This window comes from Saimiri boliviensis, chromosome 7, assembly GCF_048565385.1.
Source record: "Saimiri boliviensis isolate mSaiBol1 chromosome 7, mSaiBol1.pri, whole genome shotgun sequence".
Taxonomy (NCBI): Eukaryota; Metazoa; Chordata; class Mammalia; order Primates; family Cebidae; genus Saimiri; species Saimiri boliviensis.
Window position 1 is genome coordinate 12,294,515 of NC_133455.1, and position 14,987 is coordinate 12,309,501.

The window sequence follows — 14,987 nt, forward strand, 5'->3', positions numbered from 1 at the left end:
GCAGGACTGCCCGAGCTCAGGATTTCCTGAGACCAGCCTGGGCAACATGGAGAAGCCCTGTCTCTACTAAAATACAAAAAATTAGCTAGGCATGGCGGCAGCTGCCTATAATCCCAGCTACTTGGAAGGCTGAGGCAGGAGAATCACTGGAACCCAGGAGACGGAGGTTGCAGTGGGCCAGGATCGCGTCACTGTACTCCAGCCCGGAAGACAGAACCAAACTCGGTCTCAAAATAAAAAACCTTGTAAAAAAGCTTGGGTGACTGTGCAAGCCTGTGGTCCCAGCTACTCATGTGGCTGAAGCGGGAGGATTGCCTAACCTGGGGAGGTGGAGGTTGCAGTGAGCTGTGACGGAGCCACTGCCCTCCAACCTGGGCAACAGAGCTAGACGCTGTCTCAAATCAGAAAGCAAAGAAAGGTCAAAAGAACCCGCATTTGAGGTTCTAGAAGGTCTTTGCCTTCTCTCTTACCCTCTCAAGTGCACACTCAGGTGTTCCAGGACCCGGAGCTCCAGCCGAGGTGGGAACAAAGCTGTCCCAAGGCTCCCCCACTGACGGCAGAAAGTTCTTGAGTCCTCGCACCTGAGAATTTGGTTGGCACGAGGCCACGTGACGCGAGGTGGCTGCGCATGCGCAGGACGATTATTCAGCAGCCCTGCCAGCCCCGCCCTGAAGTTGCGAGGGCAGGAGCTGGTGCAGCAGCTGAGCTGGGGGATTCCAGAGATCACCTGAAAGGTCAGGGTGGGGTCGGAGTGCATTGAGCACCACCCGGTGGCAGGCATTGAACTGCATTCTCTCACTGTAAACTCCCACAGGCTCTGTGTAAAAGGGACACACGCACGTTGGTGTGTCCATTTTACAGATAGGAAAACGGAGGCCCTGTTGTCTTTTTTTTTTTTTTTTTTTTTTTTTTTTTTTGAGACAGCTTTGCTCTTGTCGCCCAGGCTGGAGTGCAATGGCTCAATCTCGGCTCACTGCAACCTCCGCCTCCCAGGTTCAAGCAATTCTTCTGCCTCAGCCTCCCAAGTAGCTGGAACTATAGATGCGCACCACCACGCCCAGCTAATTTTTTTGTATTTTTAAATAGAGATAGAGTTTCACCATGTTGGCCAGGCTGCTCTCAAACTCCTGACCTCAGGTGATCCACCCACCTTGGCCTCCCAAAGTGCTGGGATTACATGCATGAGCCACCGGGCCCAGCCCCTGTTGTCTTTAGAACTTGTCCAAGTCCACAAGTGCAGTACTGGGATTTGAACCCAAGTTGCTCAGGCTGCCAAAGGCCCACGCTCTTTTAGATACCCCCATATTCAAAAGCAAAGGTTGTTTTCCCAAAGTATAGTCACCACTGGAGGGAGTTACTTCTTTTCTTTCCTGGTAACCCAAACCAGCTGCCTGCATGGATTTATCTCTTGGCTATGTGACCTTGGGCAAGTCATGTCACCACTGAGCCTGAGCGTCATCATCTATAAAATGATGACACAGCCAGGCACTGTGGCATGCGCCTGTAGTCCCAGCTACTTGGGAGGCTGAGGTGGGAGATCTCTTGAGCCCAGGAGTTTAAGACTGCAGTGAGCTATGGTCACACCTCAGCACTATAGCCTGGGCAACAGAGTGAGGCCCCACCTCTTTAAAAAAAAAATGATGACAATATTGCCTGCCTCTCATGACTTATGAACACTAACTCTTCCTACAAAAATCTAGTGATTCCTACCAGATGCTAGGTACTATGCTAGTCCCACGGAGTATACCATAAAAAGAAGAGAAAACCAGAGATCATCTGGCAATTAAACAAGATAGCATGTGAACATGCTAATAAACTCCAAAGCCCTGTCAGGGATTGTTCTAGAAACCTGGGCAAGGTTGGACCCATTTCTCATTAAGAACAGATGAGATCTAAAAATGGGCTTGGCATCCCCACTGAAGCCTGCGTTTCTCCTGCAGGCGTCCCTCGTTGGAAGGTGGGCAGTTCTGCTGCGGGTTTCTCACAGCTGGCTCCTGAGGAAGTGGAAACAGCCTGCTACAGGTGTGGGATTCACAGCCAGCAGACTCTTCCCCTCATCTCCAGAGCAGTGGGCGTTCCCATTGATTCATTAGAGAAGGGTCTGCGGCGCCCTTGGAGATTTCTACTCTTTGCTCCACTGCAAACAAAAAGAAACAGAAAGACAGAATTGGGGCCTATGCTGACATTTTGCTGGAATGTCCCATCTCACCCAGGTTCCCAAACACATATAGAAGGTTATTCACACAAATGCATCTAGTCAGAGCCCCTTACTCAGATACAAGAGTGCCGGCACGTGCCTGGCTCAAAGTCTAGCCTAGGAGAAAAATATCAAGCCAGGCCTTGACCAATTCTCCTTTTAGCGATATTCTGGGGAGAAACAAAACAAACCAAACAAAAACCCTGGAGCGCCAGGATGCAGGGACAGAGCCTTAGACGGGCTAAACTGGAAGGCCAGTGAGTTCAACAGAGTGAGGCCCAGAGAGGTGAGGTTCACCACCCAGGGACACACAGCAAGGCCATGAAAATCCCAGGGAATTCATGGAGCTAACACATGTGTTTTTGAGTGCCAGTTATGTGCCAGGCACTATTCTAGCTCCTCCAGAGAAAGCAGAGTCAAAACAGACAAAAACTCCTGCCCTCCTAGAGCTGGTGTTCTGGTAGAAGGAGCCAGACAATAAAAAGATGAATTAGTAAGAGACGTCGTACGCTGGATGACAATAAATCCGATGGAGCAGAACGAAGCCGGGAAAGGGAATGAGGCGTGTGTACTGCATGGGTGTGATTTTAGGTAGGATGGTCGGGGAACGCCTTCCTGAGAAGCTGTCATTTGAGCAAAGACCTGAAGGAGGTGAGGGACCATAGCATGCCAGTATCTGGGGGAAGAGTGTCCCAGGAGAAAGAAGCAGAGCAGAGCCATAGGCAGGAGTGGACCCAGTGCGTTCCCAGGGGCAGCAAGGAGGCCGCTGGAGTGAAGGGGATGAGTAGGAAGATAGGATGAAGAAAGCAGGGGCCAGGCATGGTGGTTCACGCCTGTTATTCCAGCACTTTGGGAGGCTAAAGTGGGCAGATCGCCTGAGGTCAAGAGTTTGAGACCAGCCTGGCCAACATGGCAAAAACCATCTCTACTAAAATCACAAAAATTAGGTGGGTGTGGTGGTACGCACCTGTAAAACCAGCTTCTCGGGAGGCTGAGACAGGAGAATTGCTCAAACTCGGGAAGTGGAGGTTGCAGTGAGTCGAAGTTACGCCATTGCACTCCAGCCTGGGTGACAGAGTGAGACAGCATCTCATCCAAAAAAAAAAAAAAGAAGCAGCAGCAGCAGCAAGAGGAACCAGGTCACATAGGAGCCTCGTAGGTCACTGTAACAGCTCTGACTTTTTATTTTTGGAGACAGAGTTTTGCTCTTGTTGGCCAGGCTGGAGTGCAATGGTGCTATCTTGGCTTACCACAACCTCCACCTCCTGTGTTCAAGCAATTCTCCTGCCTCAGCCTCCTGAGTAGCTGGGATTACAGGCATATGCCACCATGCCTGGCTAATTTTTTGTATTTTTAGTAGAGATAGGATTTCACCATGTTGGTGAGGCTGGTCTCAAACTCCCAACCTCAGGTGATCCACCCATCTTGACCTCCCAAAGTGCTGGGATTAAAGGCATGAGCCGCTGCGCCCAGCCAGAGCTTTGTCTTTTATTCCAAATGAGATGGGGAAGCATTGAAGAGCTTGGGGCAGAGACATGACATGATCTGACCAAATAAAAAGCCTGAAGCTACTTCTATGCATTCATTCATTCATTCATTCATTCCTCTTAGGTGCCAGGCACTCTGCTGATGACAAGCTAGATGTCCCCAGAATGACCCACAGGGCCCTTGATGTGCATTTTGTACTGACTGTAGAGTCCATGGCAAAGAGAAACGAGGGTCAGCCACTGCCTTCCCTTTGGCTACCAGACACCCCTCCCCCCCCCGATGCCAGCTCCTTCCTCCCCTCGCCCTGCAGCCCAGGAAGAAGGGCCCCAGGTGGCTGCAGGGCTCTGTGCTCAGGAGGCTGTTAGAACCTGCGGGTTATAAACAGCAACTCCTGCCGCAGGCAATCAAGCTGCTCTGTCCAAATGAGTCAGAGGCACAGAGCACAGCCCCCCAAACTACAGCATCCCTCCCGCACCCCACCCTGAATTCCCTCTTTGTCCTCTTAACCAAGGCCAGGTCTCTGCTTCTCTTTTCACTATGACCCTTTCTGATCTCTTTACTCCCCACTTATCCCAGGCTCTACCACCTGGAGCACCAGAAAGCCCCACAGCCCCACTACTTCCTTAGTTCTGAGACACAGGATTGGATTATATATATACATATATATTTCAAGACGGAGTCTTGCTCTGTTGTCCAGGTTGGAGTGCAGTGGCGTGATCTCAGCTCACTGCAGCCTCTGCCTCCCAAGTTCAAGTTCAAGTGATTCTCCTGCCTCAGTCACCCAAGTAGCTGTGACTACAGGCGATGCCACCATGCCTGGCTAATTTTTTTGTATGTTTGGTGGAGATGGGGTTTTGCCATGTTGGCCAGGCTGGTCTCGAACTCCTGACCTCAAGTGATCCATCCACCTCGGCTTCCCAAAGTGCTGGGATTACAGGTGTGAGCTACATGCCTGACTTTTTGTTTGAGACAAAAGTCTCACTCCATCACCCAGGCTGGAATGCAATGGCACAATCATAACTCACTGCAGCCTCAAACTCCCGGGCTCAAGCAATCCTCCTGCCTCAACCTCCCAAGTAGCTGAGACTACAGGCACACACAAGCCATACATGGCTAATTTAAAATTTTTTTTTGTAGAGACAGGGTCTCAACTCCCTGCCCTTGAGCAATCCTCCACCTAGACCTCTCTCAAAGTGCTGGGATTACAAGTGTGAGCCACCGTGCCTGGCCTAATACAGGATTTCTAATCTTCATAACCAAGCAAACTTCACCAGCCCCGTCTTACACAGGAAGACACTGAGACACCAGGGAGCCGCTTGATTTGTCCAACGTTATGCCTTAGACATCCTGGTGAGACAGGACCTGATGTCAGCAGGAAGACATAGTCACATCGCCGGGTGCCCCGGAGATCTGTGCAGCCGCTTAGCCCAACCCAACCCTGACTCACCGCTGTGTGTGGAGGTAAAAGAGGAAAGGTTGAAGGGGCAGCAAGACAAGGAAGGCAGAGGCGCACAGTACGGCTTCCTCCGGCCATCCCTGCCAGCTCCTAAGGTGAGAAGCCCTCTGCCCCTCCCCAAAACCTAGACTAGCTCTCCTTTGGGTGGCACTGGGTAAAACTCTATGTAATAGTCCCCACAGGGCCGGGCGCTGTGGCTCACGCCTATAATCCCAGCACTTTGGGAGGCCGAGGCGGGTGGATCACGAGGTCAAGAGATCGAGACCATCCTGGTCAACACGGTGACACCCCGTCTCTATTAAAAATACAAAAAATTAGCTGGGCATGGTGGCGGGTGCCTGTAATCCCAGCTACTCAGGAGGCTGAGGCAGGAGAATTGCCTGAACCCAGGAGGCGGAGGTTGCGGTGAGCCGAGATCGCGCCATTGCACTCCAGCCTGGGTAACAAGAGCGAAACTCCGTCTCAAAAAAAAAAAAAAAAAAAAAAAAAAAAAAAATAGTCCCCACAAGATCTGTCTGTGGTAAGAAACACTTTGCTTAAGGGTGAGGGTGATGTAACATTTGACTTCACTGACCCCCTACCAGGATTGTGCCTGTTCATCCCCCCAAATTCCAAGGTTCCATAGTGATCCCCTTCAATCCTCTCCTCCATCATATTGGAAGCCTTACAAAATAGTAAAAAGGGCATGCATTTGGAGAGCAGATGAATTTAGGCTTTCTCCTGAATTCTGTCATTTCCTAGCTGTGTGATCTTGGGCAAGTCGCTTCACCTCTCCGAGTTTCATTCACTTATCCATTCATCTAGCAAATAAATATTAAGCAACATCTACTATGTGCCAGGCACTGCTCTAGGTCCTGGCCTTACCGCAGTGAAGAAGAGAGACAAAGTCTCTGGGCTTATTTGTTCATTTTTTTTGAGGCAGCATCTTGCTCTGTCACCCAGGCTGGAGTACAGTGGTGTGATCACAGCTCACTGCAGCCTCGACCTCCTGGGCTCAAGCCATCCTCCTGCCTCAGCCTCCTGAGGAGCTGGGACTGCAGTCATGAGCTGCCACATTCAGCCAAAGTCTCTGCTTTTACTGGACTTTCATTTTTGGGGAGGAAGTGAGGAGACGTAAAAAAGCAGGCAAACAGTTTTGGAAGTGATGTCTTAATGAAAGTGAAACAAGGGAATGTAATCCTGACTGCCGTGGATGTGGCTTCTCTTTTCTGTAAGGTGGTCAGGAAGGAAGTGACATTTATTCTGAGACCTGAAATGATGACAAAGAGCTGGCTGTGAGACCTAGGGGGTACACAGACCTTGAGGAAGGGATGAGTTTGGTGTGTGGAGCCTCCGTAGTGGGAGTAGAGTGAGCCAGGGGGAGAGAGGGAGGAGATGAGGTCAGAGAGGTAGGCAGGTGCTAGATCACAGAGCTTCAAGTGACGAGGATCCTGACCACATTTGGTGAGATGATGCCGTAATCTGGCATAAAACTTGGCATACAGTAAGTGCTCAATATGCAGGAACTATTCTATAATGCGCAGTAACTATTATGATGACAAGCCTTCCCTGTCCTCCTCCTCTTCCTCCCAGGGACACTCACGCTCCTCCCCGTTCCCCTCCACCCCTCTCTGCACCACCTTCTCTCCCTGGTCCAAGGAAAAGAATCTCTGCAGAGAGAAGGAAGCATCCCCCACTCTCCCTCCTCCCCCTCCCCTTCCTCCTGCAAACCCTCCCACCGCAGCCCAGTGATTTTCCTGCCTCTCGCAAGGCGATTTTATTAAACATCTCGAAAAAATATTCTCTCACTCCCTCTCTCTTTATTTATAAAAATCAACTTAACACCCTGCTCCTTTGTTCTATTTGGAAACTGGAACAGCCTGGTTTATATTTAGCTGAAATCCTGCTCCTTTCCCCACAGATTCCGGCACAGCCCAATGAACTAGAGGGGCTAAGGAAGGAGGAGGGGGAGAGGGGGCTGAAGAAGGAAAGGGGGATTCGAAGGACGGGGTGAAAGGCATTGTCCCGCAGAGTCTGAAGGACCTGGCAGGGGAGGCGGAGAAAAGTCTTCCCAAGGCATCAAGGTGTTCCGAGTCCAGGCATTGCTGCATTGACCATCACTACACGACTCTCTATACCCATCTGAATGTCCCTAGCAAAAGAGAAACAGGGGGTTGAGAATATGAAGTAGGAAGACTCAAGCCCTCATAAAACCTTAATAGTTTTAAACCAGACTTGGAGGGGCAGTATAAGGCAGTCATTAGGGCTGTGGGTCTGGGTTCAAATACAAGCTCTCCTCTGCCCTTCACTGGCTGAATGCCCCTGAGAGGTTAAGATGCTCACTGTACTGTGTGGCACAGGAAGGTGCTTGATAAATGGTGGCCATTGTGAATAATCACTGTGGGCTGAAGGAAACTGCTCAACTCCTCTAGCTCCAAGGTTCTACTCAAAGCTACTTCCTCCATGAAGCCTTCTCAGATTAAACTCATCTATTCAGCTAACAGCACCGGGCTAGACACTGGGGCTATGGAGATGAATGAGCAGGACCTCACAGGACCCTGTGTGATCCGAGATTGACATACATAATCGCCACAGAGAGTACTAAGTTCCAGAGGAGACTTAGGCTCCGTTTGGGCAAAACCAGTTCTCTGTCGTTCTCCACTCCGTGTGCAGAACTAAACACAGCATCTGACACATAGGGAGACAGCACAGAACAGTGGTTAGGCATATATCTAGGGCTAGGCTGGGCACGGTTGCTCATGCCTGTAATCCCAGCCAGCACTTTGGGAAGCCAAGGGGGGGGCAGATCACCTGAGGTCAGGAGTTCAAGACCAGCCTGACCAACATGGAGAAATCCCATCTCTACTAAAAATACAAAATTAGCCAGGTGTGGCACCACATGCCTGTAATCCCAGCTACTAAGGAGGCTGAGGCAGGAGAATCACTTGAACCTGGGAGGCGGAGGTTGTGGTGAGTCGAGATCTCACCACTGTACTCTAGCCTGGGCAACAAGAGAGAAACTTCATCTAAAAAACAAAAGAATATATCTAGGGCTGAGCGAGGGGGCTCATGCCTGTAATCCCAATACTTTGGGAGGCTGAGGCAAGAGGATCATTTGATCCCAGGAGTTCAAGACCAGCCTAGGCAACATACTGAGACACCGTCTCTATGAGAAATTTAAAACAAATTAGTTGGGCATGGTGGCATTTGCTTGTAGTCCCAGCTACTCAGGAGGCTGAGGCAGGAGATCCACTTGAGACCAGGAGGTCAAGGCTGAAGTGAACTGTGTCCATGCTGCTGCACTCTAGCCTGAGGTCTTAAATCTGTTCTTGCACTGCTATAAAGATACTGAGACTGAGTAATTTATAAAGAAAAGAGGTGTAATTGACCCACAGTTCCAGTATGGCTGGGGAGGCCTCAGGAAACTTACAATCATGGCAGAAGGTGAAGTGGAAGGAAGGCAGGTCCTGCAAGGTGGCAGGCTAGAGAGGGCAAGAAGAGGGAAGCACCAGACACTTATCAAACAACCAGATCTCCACCAGGTGTGGTGGCTCATGCCTGTAATCAGAGCACTTTGGGAGGCTGAGGGCTAGAGGAGCTAGAGGAGTTTGAGACCAGCCTGGGCAACATAGCAAGACCCTGTCTTTACAAACAATACAAAAAAAAAAAAAAAAAAAAAGGCTGGGTGCAGTGGCTCACCCCTGTCATCCTAGCACTTTGGGAGGCCGAAGTGGGCAGATCACAAGGTGAGGCGATCAAGGCCATCCTGGCCAACAATGGTAAAACCCTGTCTCTACTAAAAATACAAAAAAATTAGCTGGGCGTGGTGGCACACGCCTATAATCCCAGTTACTCAGGAGGCTGAGGCAGGAGAATCACTTGAACCTGGGAGGTGGAGGTTGCAGTGAGCTGAGATGGCACCATTGCACTCCAGCCTGGGCAAAACAGCCAGACTCCATCTCAAAAAAAAAAAAAAAAAAAAAAAAAAACAACCAAGAAAAAATTACCAGACATTTTGGTGTGTGCCTGGCTACATCCGGTCAGGTGTTTTTTTGTTTTGTTTTAAATAATACATCGTCCAGGCGCAATGGCTCACACCTGTAATCTCAGCACTTTGGGAGGCTGAGGTGGGCAGATCATGAGGTCAAGAGATTGAGACCATTCTGGCCAACACGGTGAAACTCCATCTCTACTGAAAATACCAAAATTAGCTGGGTGTGGTGGCACATGCCTGTAATCCCAGCTGCTTGGGGGGCTGAGGCAGGAGTATTGTTTGAAGTTGGGAGGCAGAGATTGCAGTGAGCCGAGATCGCGCCACTGCACTCCAGCCTGGCAACAGAGTGAGACTCTGTCTCAAAAAAAAGAAAAAAAGAATACATCTAGGTTAGCTGAGTAAACATAGGCACAGAAAAAATATATATATATATATATAATCTGAGTTCACTTCGTGGTCATGATAACTGATGAGAAAAAAACACTTGATAAAATTAACACCTATTCATGGGTTAAAAACAAAAACAAACTCCGACCATGTAGAGTTTAGAATGGAAGAAAACTCCCTCAACTTATTAAAGGCTGCTTCAAAATATTAATAGTTTGTTTGCATTTTCATATGCAATTTAGAATCTATTTGATGATTTCTACAAAAAGAAAGGCCTATTGGTATATATTTTTTTAATTTTAGAGATGGAGGGGTCTCACTGTACTGCCCAGGCTGGTTTTGAACCCATGAGCTCAAGTGATCCTCCCACCCCAGCCTCCTTTAAGTGCTGGGATTACAGGCGTGAGCCCCTGCACCTGGTCGTATCCCTATGTATTTTACATTTTTTGATACTACCATAAATGTTTCTATACATTGAACTCCCAGTTGTTCATGCTAGTGTAGAGAAATACATTTTTGTATATTGACCTTGTATCCTCTGACCTTGCTAAATAAAATATTGGTTCTAATAGTTTTGCTGTATTGTAAATTCCTTAGGATTTCCTACATGCATAATCATGTCATTTGCAAATAAAGACAATTTCACTTGGCCTTTTCCCACTCTTTTTCTTGCCTCACTGTCCTTCCTAGGACCTCCAGGACAACGTTATTAACATATAGAAGTAGTGAGAGCAGATATTCTTGCCTTGTTCCCAACCTTAGGGAGAAAAATGTTTAAGTAATTAGACTTTCAGCATTAAATATGTTAGCTGTAGGTATTATAAAGTGGCCAAAACAATTATGAAAAACAGAACAAAGTTGGAGCGACTTGATTTCAAGGAGAATTGTAAATCTGCATTAATCAAGACAGTGTGGGAAGTAGCATAATGATGCTGTATATCATGAAACAGAATAGAGAGCTCAAAAATAGATCCACATATATACAATCAATTAATTTTTGACAAAGGTGCTAGAGTGATTCAATGAGGAAAGGAAGCTGGGACTGAAACATATCTTTATGGAAGGAACAAATGAATCATGACCCCTACCTCACATCATAAACAAAAAGTTAACTTAAAATGAATCAGAGACCTAAATGGAAAAACTAAATCTACAGAACTTCTAGAAGGCCAGGCTCAGTGGCTTGTGCCTGCAATCTCAATGCTTTGGGAGGCTGAGGCAGGAGGAGCACTTGAGCCCAAGAGTTCAAGACCAGCTTGGGCAACATAGTGAAACCCTGTCTCTACAAAAAAAATAATAATAATAATTAGCCAGGTGTGGTGGTGTGCACCTGTAGTCCCAGCTACTTTGGAGACTGAAGCGGGAGGATTGCTTGAGCTCAGGAGTTCAAGACTGCAATGAGTTATGGCACACCACTGCACTCCCGCCTAGGTGACAAAGCGAGACTCTGTCTCTAAAACAAACAAACTTCTAGAAGAAAGCAAGAAAAAACCTTGGTGGCCTAGGGGTAAGCAGCAATTTCTTAGGACACAAAAAAAGCACAAATCATAAAAACAATTGTCAGATAGCACTTCATTAAAATCTTAATTTCTTCTTCCAGAGACATTGTTTTAAAAATGAAACTGTACACCACAGATTGAAAGAAAATATGCTTTATATAAATATGACAAAAGACTGAATATATATTCAGTATCTAGAATATATAAACAATTCTTACAACTAATAATGAAAAGACAAATAACCCAGTATATTAGTCAGGGTTCTCTAGAGGAACAGAACTAATAGGATAGATGTATATATGAAGGGGAGTTTATTTTATTTTATTTTTTGCAGGGTTAATTTGCTTTATTTTTCTTGTATAAAAACCCTATATTAGCCAGGCGTGGTGGCTCACGCCTGTAATCCAAGCACTTTGGAGACCAAGGTGGGTGGATCACGTGAGGTCGGGAGTTCAAGACCAGCCTGACCAACATGATGAAACCCTGTCTTAAAAAAAAAAAAACACCCATGTTGTAGCCACAGCTGGAGCCTGGGTCCTCTGCACAGAGACTCTGGTGTGGGTCTTGAGGAGGTGGTCAGTGAATTCCAGATAGGGAGATTTTGTGAATACAGTCTCCTTCCAAAGGTCAGGGGTCAGGTAGCTGTAGGTCTTAGAGATGGCATCAAAGGTGGCCTTGGCGAAGTTGCCCAGGGTGGCAGTGCAGCCCCTGGCTGAGGTGTAGCAGTCATCAACACCAGCCATCATGAGCAGCTTCTTGGGCAAAGGTGCTGAGACGATGCCAGTGCCCCTGGGTGCAGGGATGGGGTGCACTAGCACAGAGCCACAGTGGCCTGTCGCCTTGCAAGGGAGGACGGTGTGGGGCTTGCCGATCTTGTTCCCCCAGTAGCCTCTGTGCACAGGGACAATAGAGCACTTGGCCAGGATGATGTCGCCACGGATGGCAGTGGCCACCTCCTTGGAACACTTAACACCCAGATCGACGTGGCCATTGTAGTCCCCAATGGCAACAAATGCCTTGAACCTGGTGTGCTGGCCACCTGGGTCGGCTTCTGCACCGGCATAACCTTCAAAACCTCGTGCTTGCCGGGCGCGGTGGCTCAAGCCTGTAATCCCAGCACTTTGGGAGGCCGAGGCGGGTGGATCACGAGGTCAAGAGATCGAGACCATCCTGGTCAACATGGTGAAACCCCGTCTCTACTAAAAATATAAAAAATTAGCTGGGCATGGTGGCACGTGCCTGTAATCCCAGCTACTCAGGAGGCTGAGGCAGGAGAATTGCCTGAACCCAGGAGGCGGAGGTTGCGGTGAGCCAAGATCGCGCCATTGCACTCCAGCCTGGGTAACAAGAGCGAAATTCCCTCTCAAAAAAAAAAAAAAAAAAAAAAAAAAAAACCTCTTGCTTGAGAGACACCCCCAGGAAAAAGTCAATGATCTCAGATTCCCTGATGGGCAGGAAGAAGAGGTAGATCTCCAGGGACTTTATCTTCATGTCCTTGATCAGGCAGCCCGGCTTGGTGACGGGCCTCCACTCCTTATCCTCAGCCTTGCCTCCGCCAGCTCTGCGGCCTCGGCCCTCCCGGCCCCGACTGCACTGCCGAAACCTCCGCGGAAGCAGATTCCCCATCCAAGGGCCACTCACCGCCCCACCTGCACCGGCGTCACCTGCCACTTGGTGTTTTTTCCGAGAAGCTGAAGGGGAGTTTATTAAGGAGGACTGACTCACACGATCACAAGGTGAAGCCCCACAGTAGGCTGTCTGCAAGCCTAGGAGCAACGAAGCCAATCTGAAACCCAAAACCTCAAAAGTAGGGAAGCCCACCGTGCAGCCTTGTCTCCGGCCAAAGGCCCAAGAGTCCCTGGCAAATCACTGGTAAAGCCAAGAGTCCAAAAGCTGAAAACTTGGAGTCCAATGTTCGAGGGCAGGAAGCATCCAGCCCGGGAGAAAGATGAAGGCCGGAAGACTCGGCAAGTGGGCTCCTTCCACCTTCTTCTGCCTGCTTTATCCCAGCCGCACTGGCAGCTGATTAGAGGGTGCCCTCCCAGACTGAGGGTGGGTCTGCCTCTCCCAGTCCACTGACTCAAATGTCAATCTCCTTTGGCAAAAACCTCAGAGACACACCCAGGAACCACACTTTGTATCCTTCACTCCAGTCAATTGACACTCAGTATTCACCACCACAAGTCTGCCCCTTGTCAACTTGAACCCATACACATCTGCCGAAATCATACGTAATCTTCAAATAAAGACAACAATAAGTCATTATGACACCCAAAATAATATGCCTATCCTTTGTGCAACCAGAAGCACGTTAATCCTTAACCTAAATGCTATTACATAAAGCAAACAACACTTAAATGTGATATGAAGTCAATAAATCTTATGTCACATGATAAAGGAAAAAGTAAGGAAATAACATGAAGACATTTTCTTTTTCTTTTTGGAGACGGAGTTTCGCTCTTGTTACCCAGGCTGGAGTGCAATGGCGCGATCTCGGCTCACCACAACCTCCACCTCCTGGGTTCAGGCAATTCTCCTGCCTCAGCCTCCAGAGTAGCTGGGATTACAGGCATGCGCCACCATGCCCAGCTAATTTTTTGTATTTTTAGTAGAGATGGGGTTTCACCATGTTGACCAGGATGGTCTCAATCTCTTGACCTCGTGATCCACCCGCCTCGGCCTCCCAAAGTGCTGGGATTATAGGCGTGAGCCACCTCTCCCGGCCCAAGACATTTTCTTAGTACAAGTGTATACACGCACAAACATATTCTTAACAAATAAGGAGGAAATATTCATGACAATTACAGTCCTTGTTTCTGCAACTAGTCATGTGGCCATAGCTAGTATTATGACTATCTTCTTCTACCACCCATACTGCATTCCCTTTGCCTTCAGCAAGCACTTCAGTGGGTTGTAGTTTTTTTGACCTAGTGGAGTGACCCAAACCTTCATTTCTGTAGGGTCTGGGCCATTTGCAGTCCTGCCTGGATTGGGTTGTGGTAGTTTCCCATTGACCTTAATCACAGGGCAGGGTAATACTAAGAGATGCCCTCATGGATCTCCTGTATTTACTCTTACTCTTCCTTACCTTCATCGTGGAGTAGGAGACTGATTTCATCTTCATAGCCTGGGTCAGTCGCCCCAGCCAACACTGTAACTCTCTGTTTAGCCTGTTGACTTAAATGTAGCAGAAGCTGAAAGTGTCCAGGTGACAATCTCAACTTCCAGTTTAGTGGGATCACTGTTGTGCCTCCTGGTGGCAGCGTTCCTCCCTCTGGAACAAAGACCTCTAGGCCAGTAGAGTGCAATGTTGCGGGAACCGGAAGCAAAAATTTTGCTAGTGGGGCACTTGGGGTGATGGTGAGTGATGTCATTTCCACTTCCACCCCTTGGTTCCTGGACCCATGAGTCCTGGCTATGGGGGAAACAGTAACATATACTGGACACTGATTCGGAGCATACACGGCCGTCTGGAGAACTTCACCCGACCTCTGCAAAGTATTGTCACCTAGTTGGCATTGTAACTGTGACTTCGAAAGGCCATTCCACCGTTCTATCAATCCAGCTGCTTTGGGATGATGGGGAGCATGGTAAGACCAGTGAATTCCATGAGCACGAGCCCACTGGCACACTTCTTTAGCTTTAAAGTGAGTGCCTGGGTCAGAGGCAATGCTGTGTGGAATACCATGATGGTGGATAAGGCATTCTGTGAGTACATGGATGGTTGTTTTGGAAGAAGCATTGCAGGTAAAACCATATCTGGAGTTAAGTGTCTATTCCTGTGAGGACAAACCATTCCCCTTTCCATGACAGAAGAGGTCCAATATACTCAACCTGCCATCAAGTAGCTGGCTGATCACCCTGAGGAATGGTGCCATATCAAGAGTTCCGCGTTGGTCTCTGCTGCTGGCACATTGGGCACTCGGCGGTAGCTGTAGCCAGGTCAGCCTTGGCGAGTGGAAGTCCACATTGCTGAACCCATGTGTA

General features: G+C 48.5%; 1 pseudogene; it reads right to left on the bottom strand.

Moving 5' to 3' along the window:
- Positions 1–7,199: 7,199 nt before the first annotated feature.
- LOC101048347 (small ribosomal subunit protein uS5-like) lies at positions 7,200–12,506 on the bottom strand (annotated as a pseudogene).
- Between the last annotated feature and the right edge of the window lie 2,481 nt (positions 12,507–14,987).